Raw genomic sequence first — 20,170 nt, 5'->3', positions numbered from 1 at the left:
TTTCTCTCCATTGACTTATACCTCCTGAACCAGTGGAAAAACTCCTCTCTCTTTCACAATAAACATTTGGGTAGAATTAAGCTTCGGGGACCTGCAGCTGCTGCGATGCCACCACGCTCGTCCTAAAGCATGCGATCCAGACATAGAGTGATGTAAAGAGGCTTCTGGAGGGGCAGGGAAAGGGCAGATTTGAATGTTGCCTTCTCCTGAAAAAAAAAGACGTTGACACACAGCATGCTGGGATTTGTAGTTCTTCGTTTTGTCCGTAGCAGAATTACAAGTCGTTTACTATTTATTCAGATTTCTAGCCCAGAGCACTGTAGAATGGAAGTTAAGAACAACCCCCGAGTTTCTATAAAGATCATCCAAATTTGGGCGTGATCCAGAGATGTGCGCGCCACTTAATTGGTTAACAAGCCACTAGCATTCAATAATTTGGCACTAATAACCAATTGATGTTAATTGGCACCAACTAGGGTTTGTTCAAGTATCTTCCTGCCCCTAAAATGAGGGGTTGCCCAACTTTCATAGCATATAACCCAAAAAGGGGCGTGGCCATGGAAGGATCATGGGTGAGTCAGGGTCGTTCTGAATATTTGGATGTAATATTACAGACCACAGAGGATGTGCGCTCAACTTGCATGCCAGGATTTACGCTAGTTTTCAGTTGGCATAGCCGCCAAGGGGGGGGGGCAGGGGGGACAAAATTCCCCAGGCCCGGGCCTCCAAGGGGGGCCCGGTGCCGCAGTCCCACCCGCCCTCCATCGTCAACCGTCTGCCACCGAGCTGGACCCCCTGCATTGAAATCACAGCGCCTCTCACCTCCGTGTGAAAGCACTGCAGGCAGCAGGGCAGCAGATCGCCTCCCTTCAGGCCTCCTTCTCTCCCTGTGACCCGCCCTTGTCTAACATAACTTCTGCAAGGGCGGGACACAAGGAGGGAAGGAGGGCCGAAGGGAGGCGATCTGCTGCCCTGCTGCCTGCAGCTCTTTCACAGGGAGGTGAGAGGCGCTGTGATTTCAATGCAGGGGGCCCGGCCCGGTGGCAGATGGAGGGGGGAGGACGGAGGGAGGAGCAGCGGCGGCGACCTCGACGGGGTGGAGAGGGGAGCGGCGGCGGCGACCTCAGGGGCGGTGGGGGCGGGGCCCTGGCCCTGCCCCAGTCTCTCGACGGCCCTGTTAGTTGGTGTAAGTCCTCACACTCTTAGGTCTTCTGTAAAGAGCGCTCAGCCCAGAGCAGCCTTTGTAGAATACTGTTGAATGTGTATTTTTCCCAGCACCTATTTTTTGGTGCAATTTACTGAATCTGGCCCAACATGACTGAGTCAATGAATTCAGGTGAAATGGGGGGGCCAACCTATGAAGAGTCCCGGGCTCTAGGAAACATCCTCCATTTTGGATTTGCCAACAGCAGCAAGCGCTATTGTCATTGTCAGGCGTCCGTGTCCTCCCAGGAAAGTGCCGGTGCTCCTGGAAATGGTCCTCCAGCTAGACAGGTGGTATCACTACAATTATCCAATGAAGATGAGGAACAGCATTCCAGGAATAAAAAAAAATAGCCGATTTATCCCCCTTTTGTCTCTCGGCTCTGTCACTTTTCTGATTTACATTGTTATGTATGTTTAACACAGACCCCTGACGCAGGCGCTGTGCGCCGAAACACGGTCTGTGCCGGGTCCACATTGGAACATTGATTTTCTCCAATAAAGAACTGTGTCCCGTCTCTGAAGGCTCCTGGTGCTTTTTGCTGTATTTTAGACTTTGTTGCGTACTTTGAACCCTCTCATTTATATTTTACAAATGCTTCCAAAATAATATTGAGGTAACTGCCAGCTGGACCCTACTTGCTATGTAAGAGGCCACTGGCCATTAGTTTTCATCCAAAGTTTTTTAAGAGGGGGGGAGACTGCCAGTTTTCTCCTGCTTCTTTGGGTTCAATTGACACTGGACCTGACATCCTTCATTCAAAAGTACTCATGGAATTTTCCTTGGTTTCATCTCCCCTTCCTCACACAGCACCCCTACTCTGTCCATTGTAATGATTATCACATTTATTTGTGTTTGCATTTAGAGACACTGGACTTTCTTGCTTTATTGATTGATTGATTGTTTTTTTTTTCTTTGTTTATTGTTTGTGTTGTTTCATTGTTTGCTTTTGATAGCCCGCCATTCTTTGAAAGCTTCACGGCAATGTATAGTCCGAAGTATCACCAATTGTAAGCAAGATAACGGGGAGCGATAACAAAGATACATCAACCAGAAAAAACAGAGGAAAGGCCACACGACTAGAACAACACAATAATTTCCAGAGATCGATGCCTTAGTAGGTATCACCACAAACATTTTAACAAACAAATAGACTGGGAAGGTCAGCAAACGTAAGGAAAGATAGTGCAGCTTGGTTGAATTAGAAATATGACTTGGTAAAAAAACAAAACAGGTCTTCAGTTCAGTTTTAAACAACTTATGGGATACTTCGGAGCACAGTGTTCCAATGGAAGGGTGCAAGACAGCAGGAATCTGTGGCACAGGAAGAAGATACATTGAAGAGAAAGAGGGTAGGACAAGTAGATGAGCCGTAGAAGAATGAAGGGTTTGGCCGGGTATATTGAGAACCAGCACTCAGGTAGACAGTGTGGTTGACCCATACATAAAGCCTTATGGGGATTATAGGAAAATCACTTATTAATTCTGCTGCTTTTTGGGAGCCAGTGTTGAGCAGCAAGGAGGGGAATGACGTGATCCGATCTTGTGGCCTCAGATACCAACTTGACAGCCATGTTCTGTAGCAACTAAATTCTGCAGATGGAATATTGTGGACAACCCACTAAAAGGGAGTTACAGTAGTCTAAGCGATTCAATGTGAATACAGGTGGAAGTGTCTTCAGAGATCTCATCCAGGGACCTTTTCCTTGTGTCTGGATTTTCTTGCTGTAATCTGGACCTCGGATTTGCTCTCTTCCGGTGGCCAAGGGGTGGTCAAGGGTGAAAAGAAGCAGCCAGAGTCCTGGCCCACTCACAATCTACAGCAGCACGCCCTGAAATGGATCTGTGGCAACCCAGGAATGCTAATTCTCCTCGGAAGAGTATGGGGCTAGGGCTCGAATGGCAATGAAACGTCAACCCATTTGAAATCTCTCAAACATAAATGCCAGCATGTTCAAGGTTTGATGCTCACCTACTGCCAAGTCCCCCCCCCCCCCCCCCTGCCATTCTTTATCATTAGGTAAACAGCCACAGCTGCTGATTGAGAAATGGAAAATCTAATGTTTTTATTTCTGGAGATCACATCTGGCTTTTTACACACACAGCTCTGCTCTTTATAAACAGCACTGCAGTTCCATAACTCAGCTTTCTGTATGGTTCTTGCTTCTTACATGGTGCTACATCAGCCAGAGCTAAGCATGGGCACTTCGGTGAGTCATGAGAGTGATATGATCTGGGAAGAAGAGACAAGGGGGTTGAGACAGTGGTTCCCAAATCTGGTCCTGGAGGCACTCCAACCAGTCAGGTTTTCAGGATATCCACATGAATATTCATGAGAGAGATTTGCATGTAGTGGAGGCAGTGCATGCAAATCTCTCTTGTGAATATTCACTGTGGATATCCTGAAAACCTGACTTGCTGGGGTGCCTCCAGGACCAGGTTTGGGAACCACTGAGGTGTGAGAGAAAGAGACAGCAGGGAACTGTAGAAGAGAAAATGCGAGACAGATACAAACGAAAGATGTTAGTGTGAGCATCGGTGGAAAACAAACACATCCCTGAAAGGGGAGATAGAGGTTGTAACTATGTGTTGTTGGGTAAACAAAATCTGCTTTCTTCAGAGGCTCTGATCAGTTTTGATGGTATAAAAGAGACCTGCCTTCTGCAGAGGCTCTGATTGTGTGTGGTATTTAAAATAAGAATTTGACCAACTAACTTTTACAACCAAAATAAGTTCTGAAAATTACTCCATCAAGCAGGCTGAACACTTTCTGTTTTTAAAGCTGCACATATGATTAATATATAACTGATGACTTTGAGCAGGAGCTCTGAATCCAGCCCTCTGGACACAATACGGCTACTACTACAAATCATTTCTATAGCGCTACCAGTCGTACGCAGCGCTTCACAATTGAACATGAAGAAGAGACAGTCCCTGCTCAAGAGAGCTTACAATCTAATTGCCCTTCAGGCTTTCAGAATACCCACAATGAATATGCCTGAGATGGATTTTGCATACAAATTTATATCTCATGCATATTCGTTATGGATATCCCGAAAATCAGATTGGCTGGGTGTGTCCTGAGCATTGGGTTGAGAACCCGCTGGTCTTCTCCAGGGAAATACAGCTGCAATACCGGTGAGGACCAGAAGATAGCAGCACTCAGGCAACAGATAACAAATGGTCATAAGAATTAAGGGCATTGGTATTTATTTATTTATTACATTTGTGTCCCACATTTTCCCACCTATTTGTAGGCTCAATGTGGCTTACATAGTACCGGAGAGGCAATAGTTGTTTGCCTGCTTACTCTGGGATGAGGGGTAAGGACAGGGCTTTTTTTGAGGGGGTACTTGGGGGTACTGAGTGCCGGCACCTTTTTCATTGTCTGCTAAAATTGACCCAAGGACCTGAAGTTTTAATGAAAGAGCTCAGGCTCTACAGACCAATTCTGCCTTGTCATAGGTTCTGTGACTGGTTGCAGGGGGCCTGGCTATTGTGGGGTGGGTCCCTCAGTGATCACCTCACCCCTGAAGGGTGGCCTGGCATTTGAGTACCGGCACCTTTTTTGCTAGAACAAATGCACTGGATAAAGGGACCCACGTGTGGGTGATCAGGCCATTGTGACATCATTGATGAGGTTGGCTGTTAGCCATTGGTGGAATGAGGCATTATGACATCACATTATCAAAAGTGAGCCAAGTATAGAACAATCAAGCTAATTACAGGGGTTAACAGTAAAATAACGTCTTAACAATAGCTCATGTTGATAAGCCCCCTAAATGAAAGAAAATAGAGATGCCTGTAGAAATCAAAATCACTGCTACATGTGATAAAAGCAGGGCTTTTTTTGAGGGGGTACTTGGGGGTACTGAGTACCGGCACCTTTTCCATTCTCTGCTAAAATTGACCCATGGTCCCCAAGTTTTAATGGAAGAGCTCAGGCTCTACACACCAATTCTGCCTTGTCATAGATTCTGTGACTGGTTTTAGGGGGCCTGGCTTTTGTGGGGTGGGTCCCTCAGTGATCACCTCACCCCTGAAGGGTGGCCTCGCATTTGAGTACCAGCACCTTTTTTGCTAGATAAAATGCACTGCGTAAGGATGTCATATTTATTTATTGCATTTGTATCCCACATTTTCCCGGGCTCAGTGTGGCTTACAATAAGATATGAATAATGGAAATACATTTGTTACAACTTGGTTATGGATTAGATTGTACAGAGTTGTGCGAGACATTCGAATATCATTAGGAATATAACAATGGGACATCAACATAGAAACATTGGAAGGAGACAATGGGAAGCTAAAAGAGCAGTGTTAGACACAAAGACATATGGTGTACATAGTTCCGTGAATAAATGTATGATTGACTGGATTACGGGATGAGGGATCGGAAGTGGATATATGTTGCATTGATGAACAGTGAGTATGGACTCTATGTGTTTTGGCTCTTTCCGTAAGTTTGTTCAAACAGGTGAGTCTTCAGTAGTTTACGGAAGGAAGCTTGTTCGTTAATCACTCTTAGGTTGCGCGGTAGTGTATTCCAAGACTGCGTGCTCATGTGGGAAAAGGTTGACGCGTGTAGCGTCTTGTATTTCAGGCCCTTGCAAGTGGGGAAGTGGAGGTTGAGGAACATGGGGGAGGTGAATTCAGCATTAGCATCTGCAACATTTGGGGGTCACTGCCCCCACCCCCCCTCAAAAAAAACTATGCCGATGTTAAAAGGGAAATTGGATCCAATCCCGCTGCGACCTTGTCCCAAGGCTTCAGTTAAATCGGAAGTGGGGAAAAGTCCCAGGCATTCGGGCTTGAAAGTTATGCTCGTAGTCTTTGGAAGTCAATATTCGAACCAGACTCCCAAATCTGATTCTTCAGATATGAAATAATTCTACCGTCTGGTTTTGGAAAGGTTCCTTTGGACTGTAAAATCATTTCAAAAGTCACCCGAGTGAGGCCTGTCATCTTTAATTAACGTGATATTGCCACAGGGCTGGCTTTAACCATGAGGAACCCTAGGCAGTGCCCTGGGCAGTTCTGGGGGGGGGGGGGGGACAGCAAAGAGCAGCTGCATTCAAGGCAAAGCACTAGGGTCCTGGCAGCGAAGAAACATCAGCTCATACTTTTACCCACGGGGAGGGTGAGTCATGTACAAAGAGCTCATTTACCTGCAGAAATGGCTTTGGGAAATTGTCCTCATTATGTGAATTTATACAAAACGAAGTATAATGGCTGTTATGTGCAGGATTATTCTGGGAAAGGTGATTATTAACTAGCCAGTCACACACATAAGGACTAACACGGGCTGCAAATACTCCAGCAGGACTTGCTTATCCAACCCTAGCTGAGCTTGTTTTCCTGCACCTTTTCTGACTGCATATACGACAGGGGCGTAGCCAGACACCCAATTTTGGGTGGGCCTGGGCCCAAGATAGGTGGGCAGAACACCCTGTCCCACGAGTGATTTGGTCTCTCCCTCTCTCACCTGCATGCAATATGGACTCTCAAACATCACCCCTTCCCTGCATACCTTTTAAATATCAGATTTTCACCGGCAATGAACAGCAACTAATACGCACTGCTCATGTTGGCTCCACAGCCTTCTCTCTGATGCAACTTCCTGTTTCCACTTAGGCAGGAATACATCAAAGGGGAGGCTGTGGGGCTGGTGTGAACAGTATGTGTCAGTCGCTGCTCGCTGCAGGCCAAGATCTTCTATTTACAAGGTATTCAGGAGGGACAGTTGTTGGGAGTTTTCAGCTGGTGGGGCTTGGGGATCCCTGCCAGCCACATCATAGGTGTGCTGCTACCTTGGCTACACCACTGATATACGATTTTTCCTTAAGTTAGTCCCCCTTATTTTCTATCTGGAATGAGGGGGCATACGATGAAGAGGGAAAGGGCTTAGGAAAAATCTAAGAACGTGTTATTTCACAGAAAGGGTGATGGAAGCGTGGAATGGCCTCCCGGTGGAGGTTGTGGAGTGGAGGACTGGGCCAGAATTTAAGAACGTATGGGATAAACACGTGGGATCCCTTAGGAAGAGGAGGGGTTGGGGGTTGCAGAGGATGGGCAGACTGGATGGGTCATATGGCCTTTATCTGCCGTCGTGATTCTCTGTTTCTATGTTTCTGTCTAACCGAGGAAAATGATAAAGGGGATGGGACAATTTTCCTATGAGGAAAGGCTAAAGCGGCTAGGGCTCTTCAGCTTGGAGAAAAGGCGGCTGAGGGGAGATATGATAGAGGTCTATAAAATAAAGAGTGGAGTTGAACGGGTAGATGTGAAGCGTCTGTTCACGCTTTCCAAAAATACTAGGACTAGGGGGAAATGTGATGAAGCTACAATGTAGTAAATTTAAAACGAATCGGAGAAAATCTTTCTTCACTTTAACGTGTAATTAAACTCTGGAATTCGTTGCCAGAGAATGTGGTAAAGGCGGTTAGCTTAGCGGAGTTTTAAAAAGGTTTGGACGGCTTCCTAAAGGAAAAGTCCATAGACCGTTATTAAATGGACTTGGGGAAAATCCACTATTTCTGGGATAAGCAGTATAAAATGTTTTGTACTTTTTTGGGACCTTGCCAGGTATTTGTGACCTGGATTGGCCACTGTTGGAAACAGGATGCTGGGCTCGATGGACCTTTGGTCTTTCCCAGTATGGCAATACTTATGTATATGTACTTATCTTACCTGTCTATACGTTCCACCTCTGCTTTCACCCTTTGCTGTCGATTAGGAAGTTTTAATGTATATTGTGTGACATTGTAAGTAATATAACTATGCTATACTGTGCATGATTATTTGAATATGTTATTGCTGCAACTGTTTAATGGCTGTGTCTGGGTTATACATGCTGTCCACCACTTAGGTGAATTTCTTCAAAAAGGCTGTAAATAAATCTTTCTTTTTTAATAACTTTTCAATAGTTTACATCATGATAATAATACATCAAAATGTATGAGAATTTGAAACATAAATTTAAGCATTCTAATACAATGAAACACTCCTTATTATTTTGTCCACAATGGACGGATCCAAGAATAGGAAACAAAATTTTTTTAGAACTTAACAATTTCTTATCACATATAGACTGGAAGGATGTCAGGATCTTGTAGCCTAGACAGTACAATTAACTGGGAGATGCCATCTCAGGGACATCCTGAATACTCTCCTTAGCTATAATGAAATCACGTCATTTCATAGGACAGAAAAAGAGGTAATTCACTCCATTTAAAGAAATCATACATCTGCATGGGTATCGAAGAATAAAAGTACCTCCCAGGGAAAGGATTCTTGGTTTAAATACCAATAATTCCCTTCTCCTGGCCTGAGTTTCCTTGGCTAAATCTGGAAAGATTCGAATTTTCCCACCCATGAAAATAGCATTCATTTTTCTGAAATAAGAACGCAAAATTAAATTTTTGTCCGTCTCCAATGCAAACGTGACAAGAAAAGTTGCTCGATCTGAAATTTCAGATCGTTCTAGAAAATCAGTTAAATTGTCTTGTGGAGTTTCTGGAATTGTCGTCACAGGTGTAGGTTTTTTAAGATATTGCATTCTAGTCACCAAAGGGTGACTTTCTACAGGAATGTCCAGAACTTCCAGAAAATTAAAAAGGCTGTAAATAAATCTTAATAAATAAATAATCAAAATCTTGACACAGGGAGGACGTGACAATTGTGGGAAGTAAGGGGAGTCCAGAGCCGATGTTTTGCTTAGCCTTGCACCAGCCCTGTATTTGCCAACAGCTGACTCTCTTGCCTTTCTGAGCCCGCAAAGAGGTGGGAAAATGTGGGATACAAATGCAATAAATAAATAAAAATATCTCTCTGTTTCTCCTCAGACTCGGAGGGAGACTCAGCAGGCTGTCACTTCCCTGGTCTCCCTCCTCATCCTGCTGTTGCTCCTGATCTCTCCGTCGACCTCCCAAACCTACAGTCAGTTCAAGAACAAACACATTGATGAAACAGTACAGGCCGGGGACAATAATTACTGCTCCAACATCATCCGGGCCCGCAAAATCAAAGCCAGTAACGGCCAGTGCAAACCACTCAACACCTTCATCCACAAGCCCGCAAAGCTCATCCAGGGCCTCTGTGGGAACAACGATGCCATGATCACCAGCAACAACCAGTACCCACTCACCCAGTGCTGGTACCGCCCTGTCAGTAATAATGAACAGCCACCCAACTGCAACTACGAGACCCAGAACTTGAATGGCAGGATCCGCATCAAGTGTGAGGGGGGCTATCCTGTACATTTCGATGCCGTTGTGTGATCACAGATGAGGGCGGTTGTCTTTCAATGGTGTAAGACAGGGGTAGGCAACTCCGGTCCTCGAGTGCCGCAGGCAGGTCAGGTTTTCAGGATATCCACAATGAATATGCAGGAGACAGATTTGCACACCATGGAGGCAGTGTATGCAAATCAAGTTCATGCATATTCATTGTGGATATCCTGAAAACCTGACCTGCCTTTGGCTCTCGAGGACCGGAGTTGCCTACCCCTGGTGTAAGAGAATAATAGAATCATAGAGAGATAGGTAGGTATAAGAGAGACCTCAGGAAGTCATGTAGAATCATATGAAGATAGATTTAGAAAGGGATCCAAGAAGGTCATCTACAAAAAAAAAAAAAAAAGGGCTGGGAGAGACCTTAGGAGATCATCTAGAATCAATGAAAAATAGAGCTTGGACACATCTGAGAAGGTCATCTAGAAATCATAGAAAGATAAGGCTGGAAGGAGTCTTAAGAGGTCATCTTGTCCAGCCCAGTATCCAAGAAGCATCCACTGTACTCAATCCAACATTTGGCAAGACATTCTATTCTGTGTGGATTATTTATAGCCTCTCTAGACATGATTGGGTGGCAGAGCCGGTGGTGGGAGGCGGGACTGGTGGTTGGGAGGCAGGGATAGCGCTGGGCAGACTTATACGGTCTATGCCAGAGCCGGTGGTTGGGAGGCGGGGCTAGTGCTGGGCAGACTTATACGGTCTGTGCCAGAGCCGGTGGTTGGGAGGCGGGGCTAGTGCTGGGCAGACTTATACGGTCTGTGCCCTGAAGAGCACAGGTACAAATCAAAGTAGGGTATACACAAAAAGTAGCACACATGAGTTTATCTTGTTGGGCAAACTGGATGGACCGTGCAGGTCTTTTTCTGCTGTCATCTACTATGTTACTATATAATGGATTCAAGGCAGAGTAAGAGTTCAACATATGAAGTAGGGTTTTTACACATCCACCATGCAAAGTCATTTTTAGAAAAGCTACAACAATCTAAATGTTAAAAGACCTCAGGACTGGGCTGATGGAGGCTACAGTCTATCTTGTCAATCTCCTTGTGTGTCATTTGCTTTGTTCACAGAATTGTAACTTCTAGGTCTTCCTTGTGATGTCTGCATTGTCTGACCTTTGTTCTCATGTCCTTCTGAGTAAATGTTATGCTTTACACTCCTTAACCACTGTTTGTAAACCACCTCAATGTTTAGCGTCAGATGAGCAGCACATCCAATGCACTAACAATATATATTATCAGTGAAAAAGCAACCTGTATTCCGACGTGGTCTAGTTTCAGTTCAGTTTCATTAATACACTGCTTATAATGAAGACTTTCCCCATTATTAAGATGGACTTGGGGAAAATCCACTGCTTATTTCTAGCATAAACAGCATAAAATGCGGGAGGGAGAGAGACATCAAATGAGTGTGAGACAGCCTTCAAATGAGTGTGACACACTCCTAATGAGCGAGACTGTGCTTCTCTGAAAACAATCACTTCGCTCCCCTGCCATTTCTCACTGCAACCCCTATCCAGTGTGTTTAGCAGAACTGCTATATTAGCTCCAGGAGGGAGACATTTTGGTAAGTTCAGATTCTAAATTTACATCCCAGAGCAGCTTGAGATTTGTAGTCCCTGATTCCAGCCATTGAAGTCAGCACTACAGGACCTATAATGCACCAGGCTAGAGCTGTCAGAAATCCAGGGCTGGCCTAAAATCGCAACGTGTAATTAAACTCTGGAATTCGTTGCCAGAGAATGTGGTAAAGGCGGTTAGCTTAGCGGAGTTTAAAAAAGGTTTGGACAGCTTCCTAAAGGAAAAGTCCATTGACCATTATTAAATGGGGAAAATCCACTATTTCTGGGATAAGCAGTATAAAATGTTTTGTACTTTTTTGGGATCTTGCCAGGTACTTGTGACCTGGATTGGCCACTGTTGGAAACAGGATGCTGGGCTTGTTGGACCTTCGGTCTGTCCCAGTATGGCAACACTTTATGTACTTCTGTGTTTGCTTGAATATTTATGATTTTGACACTATTCTGGCAGGAAATCGACAGCCTCACACATTATCAGAATATTGAAAGACAGACCTCAACAGTAACACTCAAGGACTGTATCACTCTCAGATGATGAAGGATCACGCTCACCATCCAGCTAGAAACTTCTCACCTCCCCTCCATTCTCTCTCCCCTTTTCCGCAGTGAAATGAAAATGCCCTGGTGTGTGGTGCATATCATGACTGTCAACTGGCCTAACCCTACTTCATGAATTATCCCCCTTGTTGTAAGGGGCAGAGTGTAAGAGTGAGTGGGTCAGCGTCTGCCCATCTATGAATAATATCTGAATTTGGGACATTTACAAGTATGGGTCATATGGACAGCTGACATCAAGCAGCTCCTGAAGTGTGGGGAGGGGTCTCCCTAATCTCCTGAGGTAGACCCTCCACATGTTGGGACCTTTTCCAGAATTGCTGCTTGCTTGGAGGCCACTTACAGGTGTCAAATTTGGGCTAATTCAGTTGTTGGTTTGTGCCTCTTAAATACCCTTCTTCCCCCCCACCTCAAAAAAAAGGAAATTTCTGCTCTGCTCGGGAGTCTGACACACATGATGTTTCTCAATAACATGAGACACTGGGATTCCAGGCACTAGCAAGGAAAAAGTATCTCTCTAAGCGATTGTATTAATATACTAGTTTCATATTTTTCATATATCTACTATAATAAAACTCACCCTCAACGTTCTGAGGACACTGACGTCAGTGAAGCCAAGCCCTGACTTCCTTCAAAAAGGTTCGAAGGTTCGTGGTGGTGAAGCCACCAAAATCGCTCCAGGCCCCGCCCTTGAGGGCGGAGCAATGGCAGAAAAACGAAGGGGTTGGCAGGGAGGGAGGCAGGGAGGGGTGGGAAATCACTCTGGGCCCCGCCCTCGAGGGCGGAGCAATGGCAGAACAATGAAGGGGTTGGCAGGCAGGGAGGCGGGGTGGGTGGGAAATCGCTCTGGGCCCCGCCCTTGAGGGCGGAGCAATGGCAGAACAATGAAGGGGTTGGCAGGCAGGGAGGCGGGGTGGGTGGGAAATCGCTCCGGGCCCCCGCCCTCAAGGGCGGAGCAATGGCAGAACAACTAAGGGGTTGGCAGGGAGGGAGGCAGGAGGGGGTGACAAATCGCTCCGGGCCCCGCCCTCGCGTCAAACGTCATGACGTTGGGGGCGGAGCTATGGCAGAACAACCAAGGGGTTGGCCAGGGAGGGAGGAGGAGGGTGTTGGCAACGAAAACCTTGCTAGGGCCCGTTTCATTTGCTCTGAAATGGGCTTCTTTTACTAGTGTTTAAATAAAAGGATTTCCAGCCCTCACAGACTTCTCAAAATCTGTTAGTGTTTTAATGTCCAAGGGTTTTGTTTCAGTGTGAAGACTGATGCTGATAAAGTTGGCTGCTGGGGTTTTTTTTTTTCTCCCAGGCTGTGTTTGCTTCATTGTTAAGACAATCTCCAGTCCATAAAAAGCGTTATAGCCCTCCTCAGCTTGCTAATTCTGGATTAGTAAAACCAGTTACATGTGCTTTGCCTTCATTCCAATGCCCTTTTGGCCCCAAGAATTCTCAACTTCATATTAACCCTTCTCAAGTTTAGAACTCGCACTGGCCCAGGCTGATGGTGGCCCCTCAATCTGTACCCACCCATCCAAATATACCCATTTCTTTACTGACCTCCCCATTCCAGCCCTCCTGCCACATGTTGCAGTACAGAACCAAATGTCATATCAGCAGAGACGCATCACTGATCTTATTGCCTTCACCACTAAGGTGCTTTCACATCTGTCCCAGGCATGCTTAAATTCTCTTCCTGTCTGGACTCTTAGTGTCTGCTGGATGTCTATTCCAGGTGAACACCACCCTGGCAGTGAGAAATCCACAGCTTATTCCTAGGATATACAATCTACTAGCAATGGCACTGCTCTACTGAATCTTGGTAACAATACCTCACATACAGTTAAGTAGAACTCATCTCTATATATAAAAGGCACCACCAACGTTCTAAATGAAGCCTCCAGCCGGAAGTGTGAAGGGCGAGAGATATCCGGTTTCCCCATGAGTGTCTGCCCCACCCTCTCTCTGTAACACAAACAGTGATGGAAAACACAGCAAAGCACGAAACCAAATCGCTCTTTCTGTAACAGTGAAGGACTCAGAGTGGGGAGGGGAGAGAGGGCAGAAGCCCTCACTATCTCTCTAACACAAACACAGAACGGCAGGAAACTTAACACTGAAGGACTCGACTCCGAGGGGGGAGGGGACAGACAGCACAGGGGAAGGGAGAGATGGCAGGGACACACACACTTCCACATGCACACAGAAGAAAACCTTGCTAGCCCCCGTTTCATTTGCATCAAAAATGGGGCTTTTTTACTAGTATACTATAATGAAGTTAGTGAAGCATTATATCTTCAAGTAGGGAAGTCTCATAGGTCGCTGGGGTTGCTGTAATCCGCCCCCCCCCCCCCCCGCATTGGTGACGCCGCGTTCGATTTAAACACGCCACCAGAATTTTTGTCAAAGTGGGGGTTGATTATGGATCTTGACTAAAATTCTGTTGTTGTTTTATCTTCCAATTGAATGTTGCCCTTACTAACATCATTTTTGGCTGAATTTGTAAACTGCTGTTTTATTTTTGCTTTCTGGTCTCTTTCTGAAACGGTTTCTGAGACTTTCAGAATTAAGATGCTATATTGGGCAATCTAATCTGTTGCCCGGTTTCGTTAAAACTCAGAGACAGATTTTTTTTTTATGCTGCAAGGAACAGCCTGGTAGATCTTATCGTGTTCCACAATGTGGTTATAAAGTTTAAAAAAAAAGTTTGCTTCTTTTCCCTTAATAGAGAAGTTCTCAATACTAAATCTTAACTCTAATCTCTATTTCTCCTGCGTAATCCCTTTCTAGATACATCCTGAGAACACTTCCTCTGTTGCCCCAAATTGACTGCCCCCATCGTATCGTCTACTCACTTGTCCTTTAGATTGTAAGCTCTTTGAGCAGGGCCTGTCCTTTTATGTTAAATTGTACAGCGCTGCGTAACCCTAGCAGCGCTATAGAAATGTTAAGTAGTAGTAGTAGTAGTAGTAGTGTTGCTACATATATGAATTTTTCTCTCCCTCCACTATCTATACATAGTAACATAGTAGATGACGGCAGAAAAAGACCTGCACGGTCCATCCAGTCTGCCCAACAAGATAACTCATATTTGCTGCTTTTTGTGTATACCCTACTTTGATTTGTACCTGTGCTCTTCAGGGCACAGACCGTATAAGTCTGTCCAGCACTATCCCCTCCTCCCAACCACCGGCTCTGGCACAGACCGTACAAGTCTGTCCAGCACTATCCCCGCCTCCCAACCACCAGCCCCGCCTCCCAACCACCAGCCCCGCCTCCCGATCTTGACTAAGCTCCTGAGGATCCATTCCTTCGGCACAGGATTCCTTTATGCTTATCCCACGCGTGTTTGAATTCCGTTACCATTTTCATTTCCACCACCTCCCGCGGGAGGGCATTCCAAGCATTCACTACTCTCTCCGTGAAAAAATACTTCCTGACATTTTTCTTGAGTCTGCCCCCCCCTTCAATCTCATTTCATGTCCTCTCGTTCTACCCCCTCCCTTCCTTGGTGGTTGCTCTGTCTCACAACTCCCAATCTAGTGCTTTTACACTTCTTTCCCTTGCTATCCCTTAATTCAGCTGGAGTGTAAAGTTTAAGGGGCTTCGACATTAGCTTCAGAACTTTTAGTACAAGAACAGTGCTGGGCCGACTTCTACGGTCTGTGCCCTGAGAATGGCAAGGAGAAATCAAACTCGGGAATAAAGTATCACATACCATATAAAATGAGTTTATCTTGTTGGGCAGACTGGATGGACCGTACAGGCCTCACGTTACTCTTTGGGGTTCTACATGGAATGTTGCTACTAATTGGGATTCCGGAATCTTGTAACTCTTTAGGATTCTAGAATCCTCAGAACTTCTAGTACAGGAACAGTGCTGGGCAGACTTCCACGGTCTGTGCCCTGATAATGGCAAGGACAAATCAAACTCTGGTATAAAGTATCACATACCACATAAAATGAATTTATCTTGTTGGGCAGACTGGATGGACCGTAAGGTCTTTATCTGCCATCGTTTACTATGTTACAATGTTACTCTTTGGGGTTCTACATGGAATGTTGCTACTAATTGGAATTCCGGAATCTTGTAACTCTTTAGGATTCTAGAATCCTCAGAACTTTTAGTACAGGAACAGTGCTGGGCAGACTTCTACGGTCTGTGCCCTGAGAATGGCAAGGACAAATCAAACTCGGGTATAAAGTATCACATACTACGTAAAATGAGTTTATCTTGTTGGGCAGACTGGATGGACCTTAAGGTCTTTATCTGCCGTCATTTACTATGTTACTATAGATATTTGAATGTTTTGGTCATATCATCCTGTTATCTCTATCCTTAGAGGGTAATTTGTGCCTTAATACACATATATCATTTAATTATGCTGAAAGAACATACATTCCTATTATAAAGTTCAGGTCTCTTATAGTTAGCTAGCTGTCTATTAAACCAGACATTTTCGGAAACTTTACTTTTTGAACTTCCTGTAATAAGTGTGGTATACTGAGGTCTGTGGGTGACCGTGAGTCACTCTGAAATTGCTCTTGTGCTTGGTCTGCTTTAATTAATTTGTTCTCCTGTATTTTACAAACCAGGGATTAATGTTTTTTTTTTTTTTTTTTTTATAATGTCTGCCAAATTTCTCACCCATCAAATATTAACTGAAGACAGCCTTCCTCAAACATTCTCCTCTGAGAAGTGCAGAGACACTCAAATATCTCTACAGAAGTAACACGGAAGAGTCAGGTTTCAGCGAAGAGAAAGGTTTAGAACAAAAGGTTAAGGGGTAGACTCAGGAGTAAGGTCAGGAAATATTTTATTTTTGTTACATTTGTACCCCGCGCTTTCCCACTCATGGCAGGCTCAATGCGGCTTTACATGGGGCAATGGAGGGTTAAGTGACTTGCCCAGAGTCACAAGGAGCTGCCTGTGCCTGAAGTGGGAATCGAACTCAGTTCCTCAGGACCAAAGTCCACCACCCTAACCACTAGGCCACTCCTCCACTGTTGCTACTATTTGAGATTCTACATGGAATGTTGCTATTCCACTAGAAGTCGGCCCTTGCAGATCACCAATGTGGCCGCGCAGGCTTCTGCTTCTGTGAGTCTGACGTCCTGCACGTCAGACTCACAGAAACAGAAGCCTGCGCAGCCTTCTACATGGAATGTTGCTAGTGGAATAGCAACATTCCATGTAGAATCTCCAATAGTATCTATTTTATTTTTGTTACATTTGTACCCTGCGCTTTCCCACTCATGGCAGGCTCAATGCGGCTTACATGGGGCAATGGAGGGTTAAGTGACTTGCCCAGAGTCACAAGGAGCTGCCTGTGCCTGAAGTGGGAATCGAACTCAGTTCCTCAGGACCAAAGTCCACCACCCTAACCACTAGGCCACTCCTCCACTGTTGCTACTATTTGAGATTCTACATGGAATGTTGCTATTCCACTAGCAACATTCCATGTAGAAGGCTGCGCAGGCTTCTGTTTCTGTGAGTCTGACGTTTCACCGGCGCAAATAAAGCACCCAGAGGAGTCAGTGGAGGGGGAAGCAGACACCCCCCCCTCTGGACCAGGATGAAGTACCACAGCCTTAGAACCAGTGGGCTGTTCTTGTGTTCTCTATCTCAAGAAAGACACTTTGCAGACTCAGAGGTAGTTATGAAACATTTTTGGATAAATCCTAAGGATGGACCAATAAAAGTGTTGTGATTGGCCAGATTCCAAGTTTTTCACCATCGCTACTGCTTTGCCCCCCCCCCCCCCCCCAAAAAAAAAAAAAACAAAAAACCCCACAGTCTTCAGGCAAACTTAAGGTCTCCTGTCCACAGAGCTGACAAATTCAATGAAGGGTTCATGGGAAGCCTTTTGTCAATTGGGTTAGGAAAGTTAATTTGAGTCACCAAATTGCCTGAGGTACCAGAAGACGAAGTTGAGGTTTTAACAACATTATATTTTGCAGTAATCATGTGTCTGAGGTTGTAGAAGGTAACGTGACTTCTCTTTAAGCAACCTACTCTAAGGTTTTAACACCCTGACCAGGTATCTGTGTGTCTGTCTCTTTCTCATCACATTTCTTCACACCCCTCTCTCTCCTTTCATTGTCTGAGAACATGATATGAGGCTATAAGCAGGTAGAATCAAACTCAAGAACTGTTTTTTCATGGAAAGAGTGGAAGATACGTGCGGAATTCACTCCCAAACCTAAGAGTTATTCTACTAGGTCGTACCAAAGGTCCATCTAGCCCAGTATCCTGTTTCTTTTTTTTTTATATTATTATTTTTTAATTGAATTTTTAAAAATACATCAATCAAAAGAAGAAAAATAGGAAGAAAAGAAAACATGTACTATGTTGCAATACAATAAAATACATTAAGCCGAGTTCAAACAGAGAGTTCTATATAGTTAAGCCGTAGATGAAAGAAAAAGGTCCAAGGTTTTCCATTTCTGAAGACCATCATTGGGTCCAGGTATAAAGTTTATTGCCAGTTGCTCGTATTTTTTTGTATAGTAAGATCCAGTTCCACCAAAGGACAACATTAACTGGAGAATTATCTTTCCAATGCGATATATTATTAGTTTCAACGCAACAAAGATTAAGAAGTCAAACAACAGTTTATCGTTCTCTGAAAATAAAAATGGGGTGCAAGTGGATTTCCAGATTATGCACTTTGGTAAAAAAGGTTCTTCAAACCCGAAAATCCTTTTTAACTTATCCCAAACACCTGACCAGAATAATACTAGGTTAGGACACAGTGGTGTACCAAGGGGGGGGGGGGGGCGGTCCGCCCCGGGTGCACGCCGCTGCGGAGTGCTGCGGCACGCACCTGGCTCCGAGTTCGCTATCTTCGCTCGTTCGCTGCAGCTCCCTCTGCCCCGGAACAGGTTACTTCCTGTTCTGGGGCAGAGGGAGCTGCAGCGAACGAGCGAAGTTAGCGAGCTTTTCGGAGCCGACAGGCACGCGGCACGGCACCCCCCCCCCAGCAGCGTGTACCCGGGGGGGGTGTCATTTCGCCGGGGGAGAGGGGGGCGCATCAGCGATCTGCCCCGGGTGCCATCCTGGCTAGGAACGCCACTGTTAGGACATTCTAGCAAAGAATTCCTGTGGCTGGTCCAGGTCACTCAGGCAAAATCCAAAACAGTAGCAAAATGCCAAGCCACTTCCCCACAGGGATGAGCTGTGCTTTCCCTAGGTCTATGGTTTATGGACTTTACCTCCAGGAATTTGTCCAAACCATTGTTAAACAGAGCAACGCGGATTATAAAATTACTAATAAAAAAGGCCCGTTTCTGACACAAATGAAATGGGCGCTAGCAAGGTTTTTCTCGGAGTGTGTATGTTTGAGAGAGTGTATGTGAGAGTGACTGTGTGTGAGAGAGAGAGAGAGTGAATGTGCGAGTGTGTGTGTGTGTGAGAGAGAGAGAGTGAGTCTGGGTGTGAGTGTGTGTGTGAGGATGAGTGTGTGCAAGTGCGACTGTGAGACACAGTGTGTGAGAGAGTGTGTTTCACACAGATACAGTGTGTGCGAGACAGTGTGTGTGAGACACAGACTCTCTGTGAGACTGAGTGTATGAGACCAAGAGAGTGTGTGAGTGACTGTGTGACACATAGAGAGTGAATGTGATACAGTATGAGACATAGAGTGTGTGAGATACAGTGTGTGAGACAGACAGAAAGACATTGACTGTGAGAGAGAGAGAGAGTGTGTGTGAGAGAGAGTGTGTGTGTGTGTGTGACAGAGATACCTCCCCCCCCTTTGGTGTCAGGCTCCCCCTCCCTCTCTGGTGTCTGAGCGTTACTGTGCAGGACGCTGAGTTCTGGCTGTGCTTCAAGGAACTGACCAATCCTATTTAATAGAATGCACCTCCAACATTCTGAAGCCGAGAAACCTCGTCTGGTTGGTCACTTCTGCTTGTGACGAACCCGGAAGTACGTGATGTCAATTCAGGAGATGGATACAGAGAGCAGGAATGCCTCAGCCATGCAGTCAGCTTCAGAATGTTGGAGGTGCCTTTTATTATATAGGAAAGGAACTGACCAATCCTATTTAATAGAATGCACCTCCAACATTCTGAAGCCGAGAAACCTCGTGTGGTTGGTCACTTCTGCTTGTGACGAACCCGGAAGTATGTGATGTCAATTCAGGAGATGGATCCAGAGAGCAGGAATGCCTCAGCCATGCAGTAGCTTCAGAATGTTGGAGGTGCCTTTTATTATATAGGAAAGGAACTGACCAATCCTATTTAATAGAATGCACCTCCAACATTCTGAAGCCGAGAAACCTCGTCTGGTTGGTCACTTCTGCTTGTGACGAACCCGGAAGTACGTGATGTCAATTCAGGAGATGGATACAGAGAGCAGGAATGCCTCAGCCATGCAGTCAGCTTCAGAATGTTGGAGGTGCCTTTTATTATACAGGAAAGGAACTGACCAATCCTATTTAATAGAATGCACCTCCAACATTCTGAAGCCGAGAAACCTCGTGTGGTTGGTCACTTCTGCTTGTGACGAACCCGGAAGTATGTGATGTCAATTCAGGAGATG

General features: G+C 45.3%; 1 protein-coding gene across 1 annotated transcript in view; it reads right to left on the bottom strand.

Moving 5' to 3' along the window:
- SDR39U1 (short chain dehydrogenase/reductase family 39U member 1) overlaps positions 1–20,170 on the bottom strand; it is a 64,885-nt gene that overhangs the window by 22,432 nt on the left and 22,283 nt on the right. The window lies entirely within an intron of this gene.

The sequence above is a fragment of the Microcaecilia unicolor genome, chromosome 14, assembly GCF_901765095.1.
Source record: "Microcaecilia unicolor chromosome 14, aMicUni1.1, whole genome shotgun sequence".
In the NCBI taxonomy this organism is placed as follows: Eukaryota; Metazoa; Chordata; class Amphibia; order Gymnophiona; family Siphonopidae; genus Microcaecilia; species Microcaecilia unicolor.
This window is presented reverse-complemented; position numbering and strand designations above follow the sequence as displayed.